This window comes from Fringilla coelebs (assembly GCF_963513975.1).
Source record: "Fringilla coelebs genome assembly, chromosome: 1".
Taxonomy (NCBI): domain Eukaryota; kingdom Metazoa; phylum Chordata; class Aves; order Passeriformes; family Fringillidae; genus Fringilla; species Fringilla coelebs.
The window spans coordinates 95,559,331-95,574,614 of NC_140028.1; positions in this window are offsets into that span (position 1 = coordinate 95,559,331).

Consider the following 15,284-nt stretch of genomic DNA (forward strand, 5'->3'; position numbering starts at 1 on the left):
GTCTGTGTGCTGCTAAGGGGAGGGGAGAAAAAGCCCATCCACCTCACAAGGAAGGCTAGGGTGTCTCCATGGGATGACATTTATCCCTAGTGCATTTCAACTTTCACTTGACTGTTGCAGAACTCAGTTTATGTAGATGAGTTGGGTTTGTGTTGCGGGAGGGTGTGCGTGTATGTAACTGTAAATGTGAATTGTGTGTTTGAAGACACGAAGTGGTGGCTGCAAGTAAAGGGGAAAGGGGTGGGAGAGTGAGAAGAGCCACAAATATTTGGAAGCTAGGGGGCGATGCTTTGCAGTTGAATGATTTTTCCCAGAATGATCAGAAATTACTATAAATCTCAGAAAATAAGACCAGATGCTGCTTCTGCAAGGAAAGACCCCTCAGGAACAGCCCTGTGAGAAGCAGAATGCCTGGCTCTCCATTTGCTTATGGAGTATTAAGTCCATCATTGCAGGATTAAAACTTGGTGAATCTCTCATGGAATTATGAACTAAGCTGATTTTCAGAAGGGTCAATTTGGATAACATGAAATACCTTGTTTTATATTAGGTTTGCTTCTTTGGCAGTTCATTACATTACAGAGCAGAGTCTGAAGTTCTGCATAATGTCCAAATAAGACTTTTCATTTTACGTGGGAGAGGGAGAAAGGTTTAACAGCATAATGAGAAAGAAAACACTGATAGGCAGTATTTCATTCGTTTTTTTATGTACAAAACATAGATTGTTGCTAGGAAATGGTACGGTGTCATTGGAGCACTCTTATGACAGCACTGTAGTTCTTGTTGAAACAGAGGTTGAGCAGTCAGCACAGCTGTAGATCTAATGCCTAAGGTCTTTTGCAATGTGTTTAAGAAAGCAGTCTTAATTGTGTGCCTGTTTTTGCTTCTTTTGAACATACCCTGGAAAAAAACAGGTTGCTGATGATTATCATGCCTTTATGGATGATTAACACCATTGCTGAAGCTCTGATCTGCCTGCAGTTGTGTTTTTTCTGTCATTTGCATTCTCTGTATTATCAGCTGAGGACATGTGTGTCAGCTGTGTTGTGTCCCATAACCATTTACAACGCTGGAGAGATCAAGGAAAGGAAGACAGAGACCTGTAAATCCAGCAGCATGCTGCATTTCTTGTTCAGGAATTCTTGGAAGAGATGACAGATGATGTAGCTGTAAAGCGTAGTAAGAGGTTTCCATTCTAACACTGACAAAGGCATAAAAGAAAAGGCAGCCAAAACAGGCATTTCTCACCTATTTGCCAAAGTGTTTCTATGTTCTAGCTGATAGAGGATTTAAATACAAGAAATATTGTGACTTTTTTTCCTTAAATTTCTGCCTCTTTTAGCAAATATTTGAAGAGGCAAAATCCTAAAACTTCTGTATCTCTACACTGGCCCTTTTTTAATTAGATTTTTTTTCTCCAGCTCAGCTGTGGTTCTGTTTCTGATGAATAATAACTTTGCCTAGACATCATAGGAAATAATTGCATTTGGGCACACAATGAGACTTCCTGGACTAAGTGAAGAAAACACACCTTCCCATTGTCCTCGTGTTGTGTCAGTGAGCAGTCATTCTCTTCAAAATATTGGTAATTGCTGTCATGGTAACAAAACAAAAACATGGTGTGGCAACTATTTTCAGCTTTGCACATGTGTTATCTCTCCTGGCTGTAAAACACTTCAGTTTTTAATCAGGACAAGAGATGTCCTCTAGTTTAAGTCTAGCATGACTAATTTTTTTTTTCTGAACAATGTTCCAGGTGTGTGTGTGTTTTGTTTTGATTTGGTTTTGTTTGGTTTGTTACATTGGGTTTTTTCAGGCAGATGGACTTAAAGGTAGGAGGGGAATTAGAGGACAACCATTGCAGAGTGATCATCTTATTCCTAGGAGCTGTTTGCACGACTCGTGAACACCTCTGCAGCCAGGATTGGTTGGCAATGGAATTCTGGGGGCTCTGGCAATACCAGCCCTTGTGTTCTTTAGCACAAGACGAACCAAGCAAAAATGACCAAAGGAGATTCACAGGAAGCTGTGGTTATGCTGCAACTTCCAGGGAAAAAAGGTTCCTCAGATGGCTGCAGCAAAAGAGCCAAGAAAGCAGTGGGAAGGAGGGTGAGATAAGCTGACAGGGAGGGAACACTTTTGGAGGAGTTGAGGCGAATTATGAACCAAGAGTGCACAGCTTTCATGTGTAACTTTGTTCTTGGGCTTTTGCAGTAACAATTTATTGCAAACATTTAATGTATTTCATGCATCTTCTTTTTCTCTGCCTTCGTTGTACCAGTTAATGACTTGTAAGAATTGTAAGGAGTGCCCAGAAATGACCTGAGGAAGGCTCTTCATCTACTTCTGAATATTAGGGAGCATTTAATAGTAAATTATTCTCTTAGCATGTAATTCTACTGAGTTGGAAAGAAAATGGAGCATGAGGGGTTTTCTAGAGTGTAGAGTTACTTTCTGTTTTGAAGAAAGCATGCTGACCTTGCCACATTTAGGTTTGATTCCAGGGAGGAGGATTCAAAAATGTGGAAGAAAGAAGATTGTAATGGAGGATTAATTCATTCCAAATACTAATAATTTGATTTTCAACCCACTCATTTCTGTGGCATGTCACAGACTACCTAAAACTTGAGAAAGGGTAGAGAGTGATATTTAGCTTTCAGTCAGTATGCATTAAAAATTTTGAAAAAAATATTGTCCCTTCTTAACATTGAAAATCTACTCTTGCCAGTGAGACGGAAAGGTGCAAAATGAACATAGGTCTAACTTGCACAAGAAGAAGATAGGCTATGCTGGATAATTTTTTTCATTTTCTCTTTTTATACTGAAGCTCTTACCCAATAAAAAAAACATTTTAAGTAATTTGATAGAAAACTATGCTAGAAGGAACACATACTTGATCACAGTTTGTTCTCCTTTGAGCAATTTTGTCATTAATACATTGGATGCTTTCTTAACTTTTTTTAACACATCCCTGGTCTTCCAGTCATCACCTTATTTTCTCACCCTGTTTCTGCTACAGTTTACCCTGCAGTGAAAAATGTGCTAAGAAAAACTTGAATTATTCTGTTCCAGTCTTTGACAGAAATAAACATGAACATGTCATCAAGAATCAGTACTTATCTCTGCAAAGACAATATATACATTATTAGATTAAGGAAACAAGTTCAAGGTTTTAGGGATATTATATTTTTTTATCCTTTTTTTGGCCATATTAATAAAATTTTATAATCATTCTAATTGTTCATACATGTACAATCATTATATATATATAACATCCCGTATCTTTTATTAAAGCAACCTTTTGCTACAATTTGTATACTCACAAGGAGAGAGATGATATTCTGCTATTAAATGCTTAGAAGTGCTTTTCTAAAAATAATGTTGCTGCTTCAAGGTACAAAATTGGCTAAAGCACTGCTTCTATCTGTTTTATGGATCTCTACAAATTTTTTTAGAATCTGTCACACTCTCTTATGTGTTGAATTAGGCCATTGCGGTATCAGTAGCTGCCTTGAAACTGACTCAAATTTAGTCATGTTTTTATTATACTTGTTAAACGAAGGCCAAATTCACAAGTGTTTTTTTTCAGTAGTTTATAAAGAAATCAGCTTTGAAATTTTCACTTCCCTTCCACATAAACTTCAGGATTTTCCAGCTCTTACAGTGCTTCCAGTTTGTTTCTGGTTTATCTGTAAATATCATTAAGTTAGGTACCAATGGCTTTGATTTGTTTTAGAATACTGTTAATTCATCATTAGGATTTGGAGTTAATTGTTCTGAAAAGCAGGGACTACAGAACGGACTTGAAAGTACAAAAGTGATCTGATGGAATTGGTTTTCTCAAGCAAATGTTTAATTCAAAGCCTTGTCTTTTCCCTGGTCCTCCTAGTCCTGCAAGTAGGAAGAGGCTCTGTATTTCTGTCTAGCAAGGGTTCACATTTACCCAGCTAAGCAGAGCCCAGCGCCTTGTGAAAACACACAGACTAGGACAAACTCTGCTGGGTTTGTGCCCCAGGAGATCACACTCATCCTGCCCCAGTTCTCAGCAGTGTGGTTTAGTCACAATGGTATGGAATGTATCAACTAGGCATGGGTTGGGATGTACCTCCTTCACCCCCCCAGCATTTTTCCTGCACTATACAATATTTGTTCTGTCTCATTTTCTCGAACATATATGGAAGTCTTTTTGAAATTATAATAGTAATAATAATAGCACTCCTCGAGCCATGCAAATCTTCAAGTATAATTTTTTTACTTGCCTTTCAATCTTGCCTTTAGCATGGGTGCAGAAGAAATATGACATTTGAACTTCTAAGGTTAAGTTAGCTGAATGTTGAATGCATGTAATGTAACAAAGCTAAAACTGACTGCCTGTAACTTCATGTATACATTTGGTTTATATAGAGAAAACTGGAAAATTTTCTGTATTCTATACCGAGAGTATGCATGATATTGGATCTAAAAATCTCTGCTTACAGGACTCATTCTTTAAAATCTGATTGAAACATCTGTTATATATCTTATGCAATTTTTTTTTTGAAGAGCGATATTTGTCTTTTTTTCACTCTACTGAAGGATGCTAATCTAATACAGAAAAAATATAATATTCTGTGAAAGGTCCACAGACAAGATTTGTATGAACAGCAAATAGTTGAAAATGGTATCTTATATATTCTGTATCTTGTTAGATCTTTTTTCTCTAACAACATGGTGGACAAAATCTTGATCACAGAGAAAATTATTTAAGTAGAGGCAAAATTTGCTGCAGGTATCTAGAGTGTTCTATCTATTGCCAGACTATGAACAGTATGAGGAAGCTGGTCAGAAGAATTTGAAAATATCTGCAAGAGAAAGGAGGAGAAGATGCTGTATTAGGAACCTCTGATATGGAAAACAGGTCAGGATATGCCTTGGTCTTCTCTTCAGAAGAGTTTGAGTAATTTTTCTTGTGAACAGCCAGATGGTGTTTCTCTCTCACTGCCCATCCTCCATGTAAGGAGAGCAGCAGTTGCCTAAAGTAATAAAAATCTCGGTTGGCCATTATTTAAAGGATTGATATTTGAAAAATCAAATAAAGAGTAAAACTGTGGAAAGCAATTCATGCTGTTATAAAAAAATGTAGGGAGGAGGGAGAGAGAAAAGAGTAAGTATTTGGTAAAATAGCAGTGAACAGTCACCCTTTTCTGCCATGTTGTGTAAAGGCAGAACTGAAATTATTTTATTGGAATTTGCATTTTGACACTTGGAAGGGAAATGATAACTCCTCAAATTTGTTTGAGATCATGTGGATTTGTATATTTCCTTGGCCATGTTTGGACCTCTACCCTTTGGGTGTGTGCCTTTTGCTGCATATATACATTTAGCCAAGCTGGGTGGGCACCACTGAGGGTAGAGAAAGCCGGTTCCAGGTCACCTGTTTGTTTGTCAGTTTGGTTAATCCAGGTAAATAACCCCAAAGTTACACATCCGCACCCTAAACTGGGAATAGTTCCGCTGCATTTTGAAATCTCTGAACAAAAAACACTGCACTCCATTTATCAGGCAGAAAGAAGTTCTACCTTTTGAAAGTAGCGTCAGATCTTCCAAACAATAGTTCCCCATGCCATTATATACTAAATGAAGCTCTAACAAAGGCTCTTTTGTGCTTTGAGAACAATCAGTTTGAAGCTTTCAATATTTTTGAAGGTTTTTGGGTTGTTGTTCTTTTCCATTTTCTTGTTCTTTTACTGCTGTCTCAGAGCCAGAGTTCTGAGGGTTTTGTTCTCATCTCCTGGTCATTGAACTACAGTGTGAAACCTGTCCCACTGAGCTCACACAATACAGGTCAAACTGCTTCTGATGTAAGACGTACAGCAAACTTGTAACACTGTTTCTGATGGACAAAATTAGTGATTAACTTTGGGAGAACTAACTTTCACTTTTACCTTTAAAACAAAGTCAAAATCTTCTGGGTGATGACAATGAATGAATGAACAGTTTATGTGTGCACAACCTTTCTTTAGCAGTAATATGAAGTTTCTGCTTCAAATTATTTGTTTCTCTAGGTTCTCTGTTTTAAGGTGCTTCCTTTGTCTTAGGGCTTGGCCAATGTTAATAAAATATAAATATTTATACTGGCCTTTGAATTGTTAAATGACTCAAGCAATAGCTTAGCAACTGAGATAACAGAGGAGGTTATCTCTAGCATTCTGTTCTTACCACGCTATTTTGCAGCCAGAAGTGCTATGAAAGGCTTCAGAAAAAATCATCTCGTGGTCAGTGATGCACAGGGACTACAGCATTTTCAAAGTTGACTACTAAACAAACTGGCTTGCAGTGACTTGTGGTGCTGTGCAGTAGTATTCCTATAGTGATTCAGGACAGCCTTGTAACTTGATTTAAGGATGAAACAAACTGAAGAAGCTATAACCCTATGGGTGTGATGGGCACAGAAAGGCTTGTTGATGTTTGCACTAAACCATAAAGCTGCAGACATCATTTCTCACAGACTGAGTTAGTGGATCTTCACGCTCTAAATGAAACCCTGCAATGTACATGTGTGTGTGTGTATGTGCCAGTATATATGTCAGTATATGTGTGTGGACTTCAGGCAAAGAATAATGCAAATGACTCTCTATGTTAAAGTACTTCTTTTGCTGCTCTTATTTGTGTTTTGTGTATTGGGGGTTTTTACATGTTTTCGTTTGGTTAGTTTTTTGGGGTGGTTTTTTTTTTTTTTTTTTTGGTATTTTGTGGGGTTTTTTTTAAAGAAATTAGATATGTCTATAATTTCATAGAATTGTAGAATGCTAGAAAGGCTTGGCTTGGAAGAGACTTTAAAAATAATCTCATTCCAAACCCCCTGCCATGGGCAGAGACACTCCCCCTTAGACCAGGTTGCTGCATCTAACCTGGCCTTGAACACTTACCAGGGATGGGGCATCCACATCTTTCCTGAGCAACCTTTTCCAGTGCCTCACCACCCCCACAGCAAAGAATCTAATTCTACTTGCTTCCACTTTGAAGCCATTCCCCCTTTCCCATCTCTACCTGGCCTTGTAAAAAGTCTCTCTCCACCTTTCTTGCAGGCTCCCTTTAGGTACTGGAAAGCCCCAGTCAGGTGTCCCTGTAGCCTTCTTCAGGCTGGACAATCCAAACTGTCCCAGCCTTTCCTCACAGGAGAGGTGCTCCATCCCTCCAGTCATCTTGGTGGCCTCCTCTGGATTCACCCCAACAGCTCCATGTCCTTCCCATGCTGGGGACGCCAGACCTGGACGTAGTGCACAAGATGGAGTCTCATGAGAGAGGAGTAGAGATGTATTCCATTAATGCTTTTTTAGTTGATGGAAAAATATAGGCATACTTCCTTTTTTATGGCTTGCAGATAAATCAGAGAAACACATTCTGTTTTCTAATTTAAAGCTCACAAGATTATTTTTTTTTTGACCCCTACGCCTAGGAGGTAGGTATTAGTATCTCAGTAAACTTGAGCTGTGTTTTGTAGAGTATTAGCTGTGAATCCCCCTTAAAAATTAAACACCACCTGCACTTATTTAAAATTGTTTCGCACTGTTACACAATCAAGCACTATCTAGTGCATTAAAAAACCCTACAACTGTAGCAGTTGTGAAAAAATACATGATTGTTTTTAGCTGGAGATTTATTTCATTTACAGTATCCAGTTCTGAAGGATAATTTGAGACACCTCTTTTTTTCTGAATGATATGATAGGTTGTAGTTTGCTGCTAAAGATTTCCTAGGATAATTCTGAGAGGAAGACAACACAGCAATGTGCTTGCAGAGCAGTAAGTAAGCGAACTATAAGTACGGTAGAGTTTGATTAATACTACTCTAAAATGAAAGCTTTTTTCTTTATTCCTCTCTAGAAGCGGATTGGCACTTCTGTAGTCAGACTGTAGCACTGATTAAATTGACTGCTCTATTAATTTATAAAGTGAAGGAAAGGAAGGGAATAGTAACAACACAAGCCTCCTAGAGCGGGACCTTTTTACACCTCATAGTAGGTAATTATTGTCTGTTTACTTCAGGTACTTCTGGAGGCCCAGCTACTTAGGTTTTTGCAATTTGCCAAGCAGCCTCATCTCACTACCCTTGGCTGGTACTACTGGTACACTGAATATCTGAAAATTAACAAGACTAGTGCAGTTTCTGAACTAGATTTCAATTTAGGAACTCTATCAGTGTTCTGGTAAATACAACAGGTATTTTTCTCATGTTGCCATATTTAATGTTTTCTGGCCCTGAAAATTTTATCAGTTAGTGTCTCTTAAGAGTATGACCTCTACAATGTGGGTCATGGCAGTTGCAGTAATGTTCAGTTTTCTACTGTGGCTGCAGCTCTCTCCACAGAGAGCAGCAGGCAAAATGTTCCCAGGATTTCTCCTGGGGAAGGCAGTGAGAAAGCTCAGAGAAAGAAGAGAAAACAATTCTTATCTCTACTTGCTGGTCCTGTTGTTTGGCCCATGTGGAATGTGTTTTGGAGATTGTTTACCAAAGAAGGGAATTGTTAATTGGACTCTGGTGATGGTTGTTAGGGCTGATTGACCAATTGGGTCAAAGCTGTGTCGTGACTGTCTGGAAAAGGTCATGGGTTTTTCTTTAGTATGATACAGTTTAGCACAGAGTATAGTATATACTGTAAAATAGTATAGCTTAATAAAGCAATTGTTCAGCCTTCTGAATCATGGTGTCAGAGCATGTTATTTCCCTGGCTGGGAGCACCCTGCATCGATATTCTACCTGCAGACTAGAGCCCCTAAAATCATCATTAAGAAATCAAGAAAGGCTGTTGTGTCCTTCAAAGGCATTTACTCACTCTTGGGCTGTGACATGTCATAAATTAATTGCCTGTACAAATAGTGTATTTATTACTACACTGGGACCACTCCTCACTCAAAAAATAATACTACTATGGTGCTTTCTATGTAAAAATATTTTCCACCTAGAAATGCAATCTTGTAGCCTTAAGCAGAAAGCTGAGGGAAACCAATGTGCCATTAGGGGTGCTGTATGAAATCAGACTGAAACGAGATGTTTCTTGAAAATTTCTAATGTTTAAAGATCGAGCCAGTTCCAAATAAAAGATCGGTGCCAGCTGTACCAAAATTTCAGAAATGTCATTGCTTGCTTTACGGGTTTCTCTCCAAGTTCTCAGGTTATTCACTTGGTAATATTTATGTGCAGGGTTGCTGCATATTATTGAAAATGTCTTATGAGATGAAACTAAAGTTCTTCAGCTCTGAGCTTTATTAAGCTAAGAACAAGCCTGCCCTACGAGTGAATTTTTGGTTTTCAATCAAAATTGCTCATTTTCTGCAATAATCCGGGATAGCTTTGCTCACCTTCTCTTTCAAATGATATCCTTGTAGACAAACTGACATGGTATGGACAGAGAAAGTGAACAGGAAGGTCCTGAAGTGCTGGAACAGGGTTGTGGTCAGTGGCACAATGTCCAGCTGGAGGCATGTTGCTAGTGGTGCACCCCAGGGATCAATACTGGGCCCAGTCCTGCTTAATATCTCCATTAAAGGTCTGGATGCTGGGACAGGGAGAAGCTCAGCAGTGTTGCAGGTGATATGTAGTAGCTCTGAGGAGTGGGTTATGCACCAGAAGGATATGCTGCAAATCAGAAGAATCTTGGCAGGCAGGAGAACTGGGCAGAGAGGAACTTCATGAGGTTCAGCAAGGTGAAATGCAAAATCCTGCAGCCTGGGGAGGAATGACCCCGTGCACCAGTACGTGCAGGAAGCCCACTGGATGGAAAGCAGCTCTGCAGAGGGGACACTGGCATCCTTGGTGGCCTACACGTTGCCCATAAGCCAGCAATCACCCTCATGTCTAAATCAGCCATCCGTGTTCTGGGCTGCATAAAACATCTCTGTCAGTGCTGGGGAAACACATCTGGAATGCCATGTCCAGTTCTGGTCTCCCCATGTACCAGTGAGAGGAGGATTTCCAGGAGCAATCCTAGCACAGGCTGACAAGGATGGTGAGGGGATAGGAGCACCTCAGGTTGGAAGAGATGGGACTCTTTGGTCTGGAGAAGGCTCATCAATGCGTGTGATTATCTGACAGGAGGGAGTGAAGAAGAGGGACCCGATTCTTCTCACCCTACTGACAGGACAAGAGAAAATGAGCACAAATTAAAACAGGTTTTTATCACTTGCTTGGGTTTTATACTTCCTGTTGGGCTGAACCATGAACCCACTTCCCCAGGGCTGGTCTGGCTGCCACAGAAGGCTTTGCACTCCACGAGTCACCTCAAGGCATATAACCTGATGATCCACTCATGTGTCCACACAAAGAATATCTTTCAGTGCCCTTTGTGCTAAGCTTTTTTTTTTTTTTTACAATAATCATTATTTATATACTCCCTGAGATAATTATTCTTTTGGTCATGTCCTCTGATCCTTCTCCTGTTGCCAGAGGGTTTGAATCAGTTACAGTGGTTGAAGGTCAGAGAAACTAAACAGCAAGGAAGAATAGTTGGTCACTGAGTAAAATGTCAGGGCTTGAAGGTAGATAAGATAATTTTCATTAATATTCAAGTGAAGTAAAATACTTCAACCTGCAGATATGTATCTTGAAAGCTGCAGCTGCAGACTGTCATATATTGCTCATCTTTCCTGTGTCATTTTCTATTTTACCACCAGATTTCTTTTGCCATATTCTGAGTAATTTATGCTCCTCAGTAGTTTATTTTAAATTTTTATCCTATTTACTTCTAAGATGTCTTAATGAGCTCTGTATTTTTATGGTCTTGAACAGTCCAAATTGGGAAAAGTATTTTATTTGAAAATATGCAACAAATGTATTTTAGACACGGGATATGGAGATGTTTGAAGCTAACTAAGCACTGCTAATATTTTCCCCAAACGGATAGATTCACTGGCTGACTGTTGGATTACATAAGTTGATATCAATTTCCATTTTATAGCAAACAAAATCAAATTAATTTGTTCAATTCCTGATCTATGAACATGAAGAAAGAAGTTTCAGTTTAGACAGTGCTTATTTTTTTAAGGAAGTGGGGTGGTAGTGGGGTGTAGATTGTGGTGAGAGAGTGAGAAGAAGATATAAATTAAATTATTTAACATGAGATTTAGACATGTCCCACACACTTGTACGAAAACTCAGCAGAAAGCATGACTTTTTTTTTACATTTCTAAACCAAATCAGAATTTAAACAAACTTTTTGTAGTAAAGTGTTCAGTTTCTTCAGGACGTGAATAAAACAAACCACGAAACCATAACTATAAGCATTTGTTTTCCAAGTTTAACGTATTAATATTAAATGATCTTTTAAAACCTAATTGTTATGACTTTCACTCTGTTCTGAGGATTTCATGCCATCAGTTCCAGATTATTTTGTCATTAAATAATAATTTTAAAAATTCCCTGTCATTTTGTATTTCCTTCTAGAAATCAGAGTTTTAGAGCTCTTGAGTGCTGATACATCCCAATTTTGTTGATTTTGAGATACAGGAGCATTGGAAGCTCTTTAAGTCTTCCTTGCTGAACTGCTACCTAAATCTGGGGCTGGTATGACAAATTTTCAGGAAAATCTCCAGTTGCAGTACGGCAAAACACTAAAACTCAACACACAAACTTGGTAGGAAAAGTCAAGATGTAAGCTTAGAATTCTATATAAATATGTGGCTAAAACAGCATATACATGTGTGTTTTAAAATATAATTTTTAATTTTAAAAATATATATATATGAAATATATCAACAAAATATTCTTTTTTAACTTATTAGTGTTTCATTAATCTTCATTAATTAGAAGAAGAAGAATTTTTGAAATTTCAAACAGAAAAGGAATGGGGTTTAGAGCATTTTTATTTTATTTTGTTAGTGTTTATTTTTTATGGGAAGAGGAAAAAGCAAGATCTTAGATTAACTGTAAATTGACATTGCTATTATCATTGTTATTTGATGCAAATCAAAAACATTTACTTTTCAGTTAGATAACGTGAAGGTTTTATGTTGATATTTAAATAGAAATGTAACTTTAAAGCAAAGTTCCAGTTGTATGAATTGATCTGGTACTCTCTTTTCCATTAAACAGAATGAATGAAATTTGACTCTTAAAAGTAAATATACTCCCATACATCCCTTTCAATTTTCTGTTTTCCAAAGGTTTAACTTTGTTAAAACCTGAAGCCAGAGATAGACAAATACTGCTTTTCTTGGTAGGGATGGTAGAATTTTTTTGTAAGCTGTGATTTTGTTTAACTTCCAGAGTATAGCACTCTGTTTTTGTAAATACAGTTTACAGTAGGCTTGAGGAAGAAAATAACTATTTTCAACATTTGACAAGATTATGAAGCTCAGCTTTTATTTTGCTCTCAACTATGTGCTACAGGAAAGGAAAACCTTACATGGCATAGAAAAATAACCAATCTGTATTTTCTTTCCTTAAACTGATGCAGCATTTTGAAATGAAACTAGTAGGAAACATGTGCATGATCTCATTATAACTTCGTGATCATTGCACAAAACAATAATGCAATGAATATTTTTAATAAGACCAGAAACCTTAATTGCTTTAAGGTTTTATTTCTGTTGCTATAGTGATTCTGAGAAAACTCTAATGCAACAACTGAATCAACTTCCTGCCATGGAAGCAATCCAAAAATCAGAACAAAAGCCTTCTGCAGACTGGACGTGATGTCCTGGATTGTTATCATTCAGCATACATGTCTCAGTAAAGCAGCAGCCTTGCCTAGTCCTAGCCCTAGAATGCTGCAGCTTCTTGTCTAGGGGGAGAGACCAGGTAAATGTATTTGGAGGGAAAGTGTCCAGATCTTGCATTGAAACTTTTATATTTACAACAGATTTAGTGGGCAACTGGTTTTGACAAAAGGGCATTACACTTTCTTCAACAGTTTAATCTTAAAGAAAAACGCAGTGTACCTCTCTGAATATCTTCTTGTAATGAACATTTCTGACCTTATTTCTGTTCCTTCTCTCTTCTGGTCTTTGGGGATCTGTCCTTTGGCTGCTGCTGAGAGAACAGCTGAGATGAGTGGCACAGGAATAGGACATGGCAAGGAAAGGGTAAGGAAAAAGCAAGTAGTTGCCAGCTGTCCTAGTATCCTTGTCTCCCAAAAAGCAGCAGGAAAACGAAGCCAAGCATTCCAGGTCTTAGCCACAGGTTTGCCCCATATTGCACTGTCTCCTTTTGCTGTTTGTGGGAGCAATTTAGACCCACTCTGCTCATCCTTAGAACAGCTGCCTTCAATCTCTCCTGGGCCATTGGGAAATCTCGAGCCAGTTTGGAGGCAATTTAATGAGGACACAGTAATAGAATTGAAATAATGGATAGGCAGTTTTTATGTTACTGGGTCTCTGGTAGACTGAGAATTACTTCATTTTTATGAGACACATACCCGTATTTTGGTGAAAAGAACAGATTTGCTTTTCAATAGGTTAGGTGTTGTCTGAAAAATAATTTCTAGAGGTCTACAGCTACAAAGGAAAACTGCAGACAAAATGTCTAGTCATTTTCTGTGTTAAAAAACAGGTTTGAAACTGTCAAACTATACTCTTATCTTCAATTAAACACTCTTGGTAAAGGGTAAGAGAAACATGGAAAATCACCTGGGTATTAACAGAAGTGTTTGAAAGGTGTTAAATCCATTTTCAGAGAACTTGAAGCTGAACATATCAGTCACAAAATTAAGTGACATAAGTCTGCTGGGGCTTTTTTGCCCCTGTACCTACAGCACCAAGATGGTTTGATGCAAGCATAAATATTCTTCTTGGCTGCCTTGATGATGAGCACTGGCCTTGTGGGGGGCAATGCTTAGAAAGAAGTTTGTCCCAGTATCTGCAGCGCAGGAGGAAGAGGGCAAAATGTGAAAGCATTCTTGCATCCTGGCAAAAGAGAATTGGAACAAAGTTCAGAAATTGTGTTCAAAATTTAGATTAGATTTTATTCTTACTAGAAAAAAAAAATAGTAGCAGCACTGCAGGGGAAATAATGTGTATTTTGTGGTGTTACAGGAAAGATTTAGAGAATCCTTGAGTTCAGCACGGCCTGGAAACACTTTTTTAGCCCATGCAAGAGATTTCAGTGAGCCTCTCAGCCTAAAGGAATCACTTCATACCACAGAAAGTGAAAGGCATTGATAAGCTCTGGCAATCAACTTAACTACAGTGGTATTTTCCAAAACACTGTTCTTGGATCTGTCGTGACTGTTTCATGACAAAGGTATTCCAACAAAACAAAATCTTTCTAATCTCAGAAGATACATTTTTGTTTGTTAGTTCTTTATTTTGCACCTGGTTATTGGCAAATGTTTGAAATTTCCTTTGTTAAATTGAAGAAATGTTTCACAATTTTTTTTTTTTTTCAGAAAGAGAAATTGTATGTTTTATATCAAGTTTTTCCTACCTTGCCTGGTCCAAGACATACAGAAATGAAAAATTGCTTTAAAATGAGACGTAAACAACCACAAAGAAGGCTTCCATGTAAGGAGTGGCAAAACATTGAACTCTGCTTTCATGACAGCATTTAAAAATACATATTTTAAACCAGTGGAACTATAATAGGTTTTGCATAGTCTTCCTACAAGGCAACAAGTGAACTCTTTTCTTCCCAGATCTCCGATTCAAGATTAAAATCTTAATTTGGGAAAAAGTCTTCATTCTGGAGACCCCACACATAAAGTTTTGTAAGTGCCCTTTCAATTTAGACCATGTCATTTTAACTTTGAAGTTGCAGCAAGTGCTTGCACAGGTATTTTGCTGTAGTGCAAACAGAATTCTGAGAGGAAAAGGTTCCTTTTGTAGTCGGCAATCTGGTTCAGTGTTGTTTTGTTCACCTGTAAATTCCATGTGGCTTGTGGGGAGTGGGGCATTGTTCCCCCAGGAGAATACAAATGTCTGTGTAAAGAAGTGGCCAAACTTGTTTCTTGTCACCTGGGTTGCTGTAAAAGATAAGAACTGTCTTGGCTGTCTCCAGTTTTGCCTGAAGGGTGCTGAGATAGCTGTGGGTGTGCTCATGCACACTCACCTAAACCGAGTGTAGTTTGGCCCACACTGAAATGAGAGTGCACTTTGATGATTGATATTCCCAATGAGTAAGAGCTTTGAGCAGGTACAAATGCACTTTTAAATTAGTGCACTTCATTAATTAAGAACTTGAATAGTAGGAAGGCTGGCTAGGGAGCAACTGGTCCACTTCCCTGAGCCCTGGTTTGGGCTGTTTTGCTGTCGATCAAGAACCACATGCTTTGCTGGTTTTCAGTTCACAGTCTTGAGTATAAATTAAGAGTT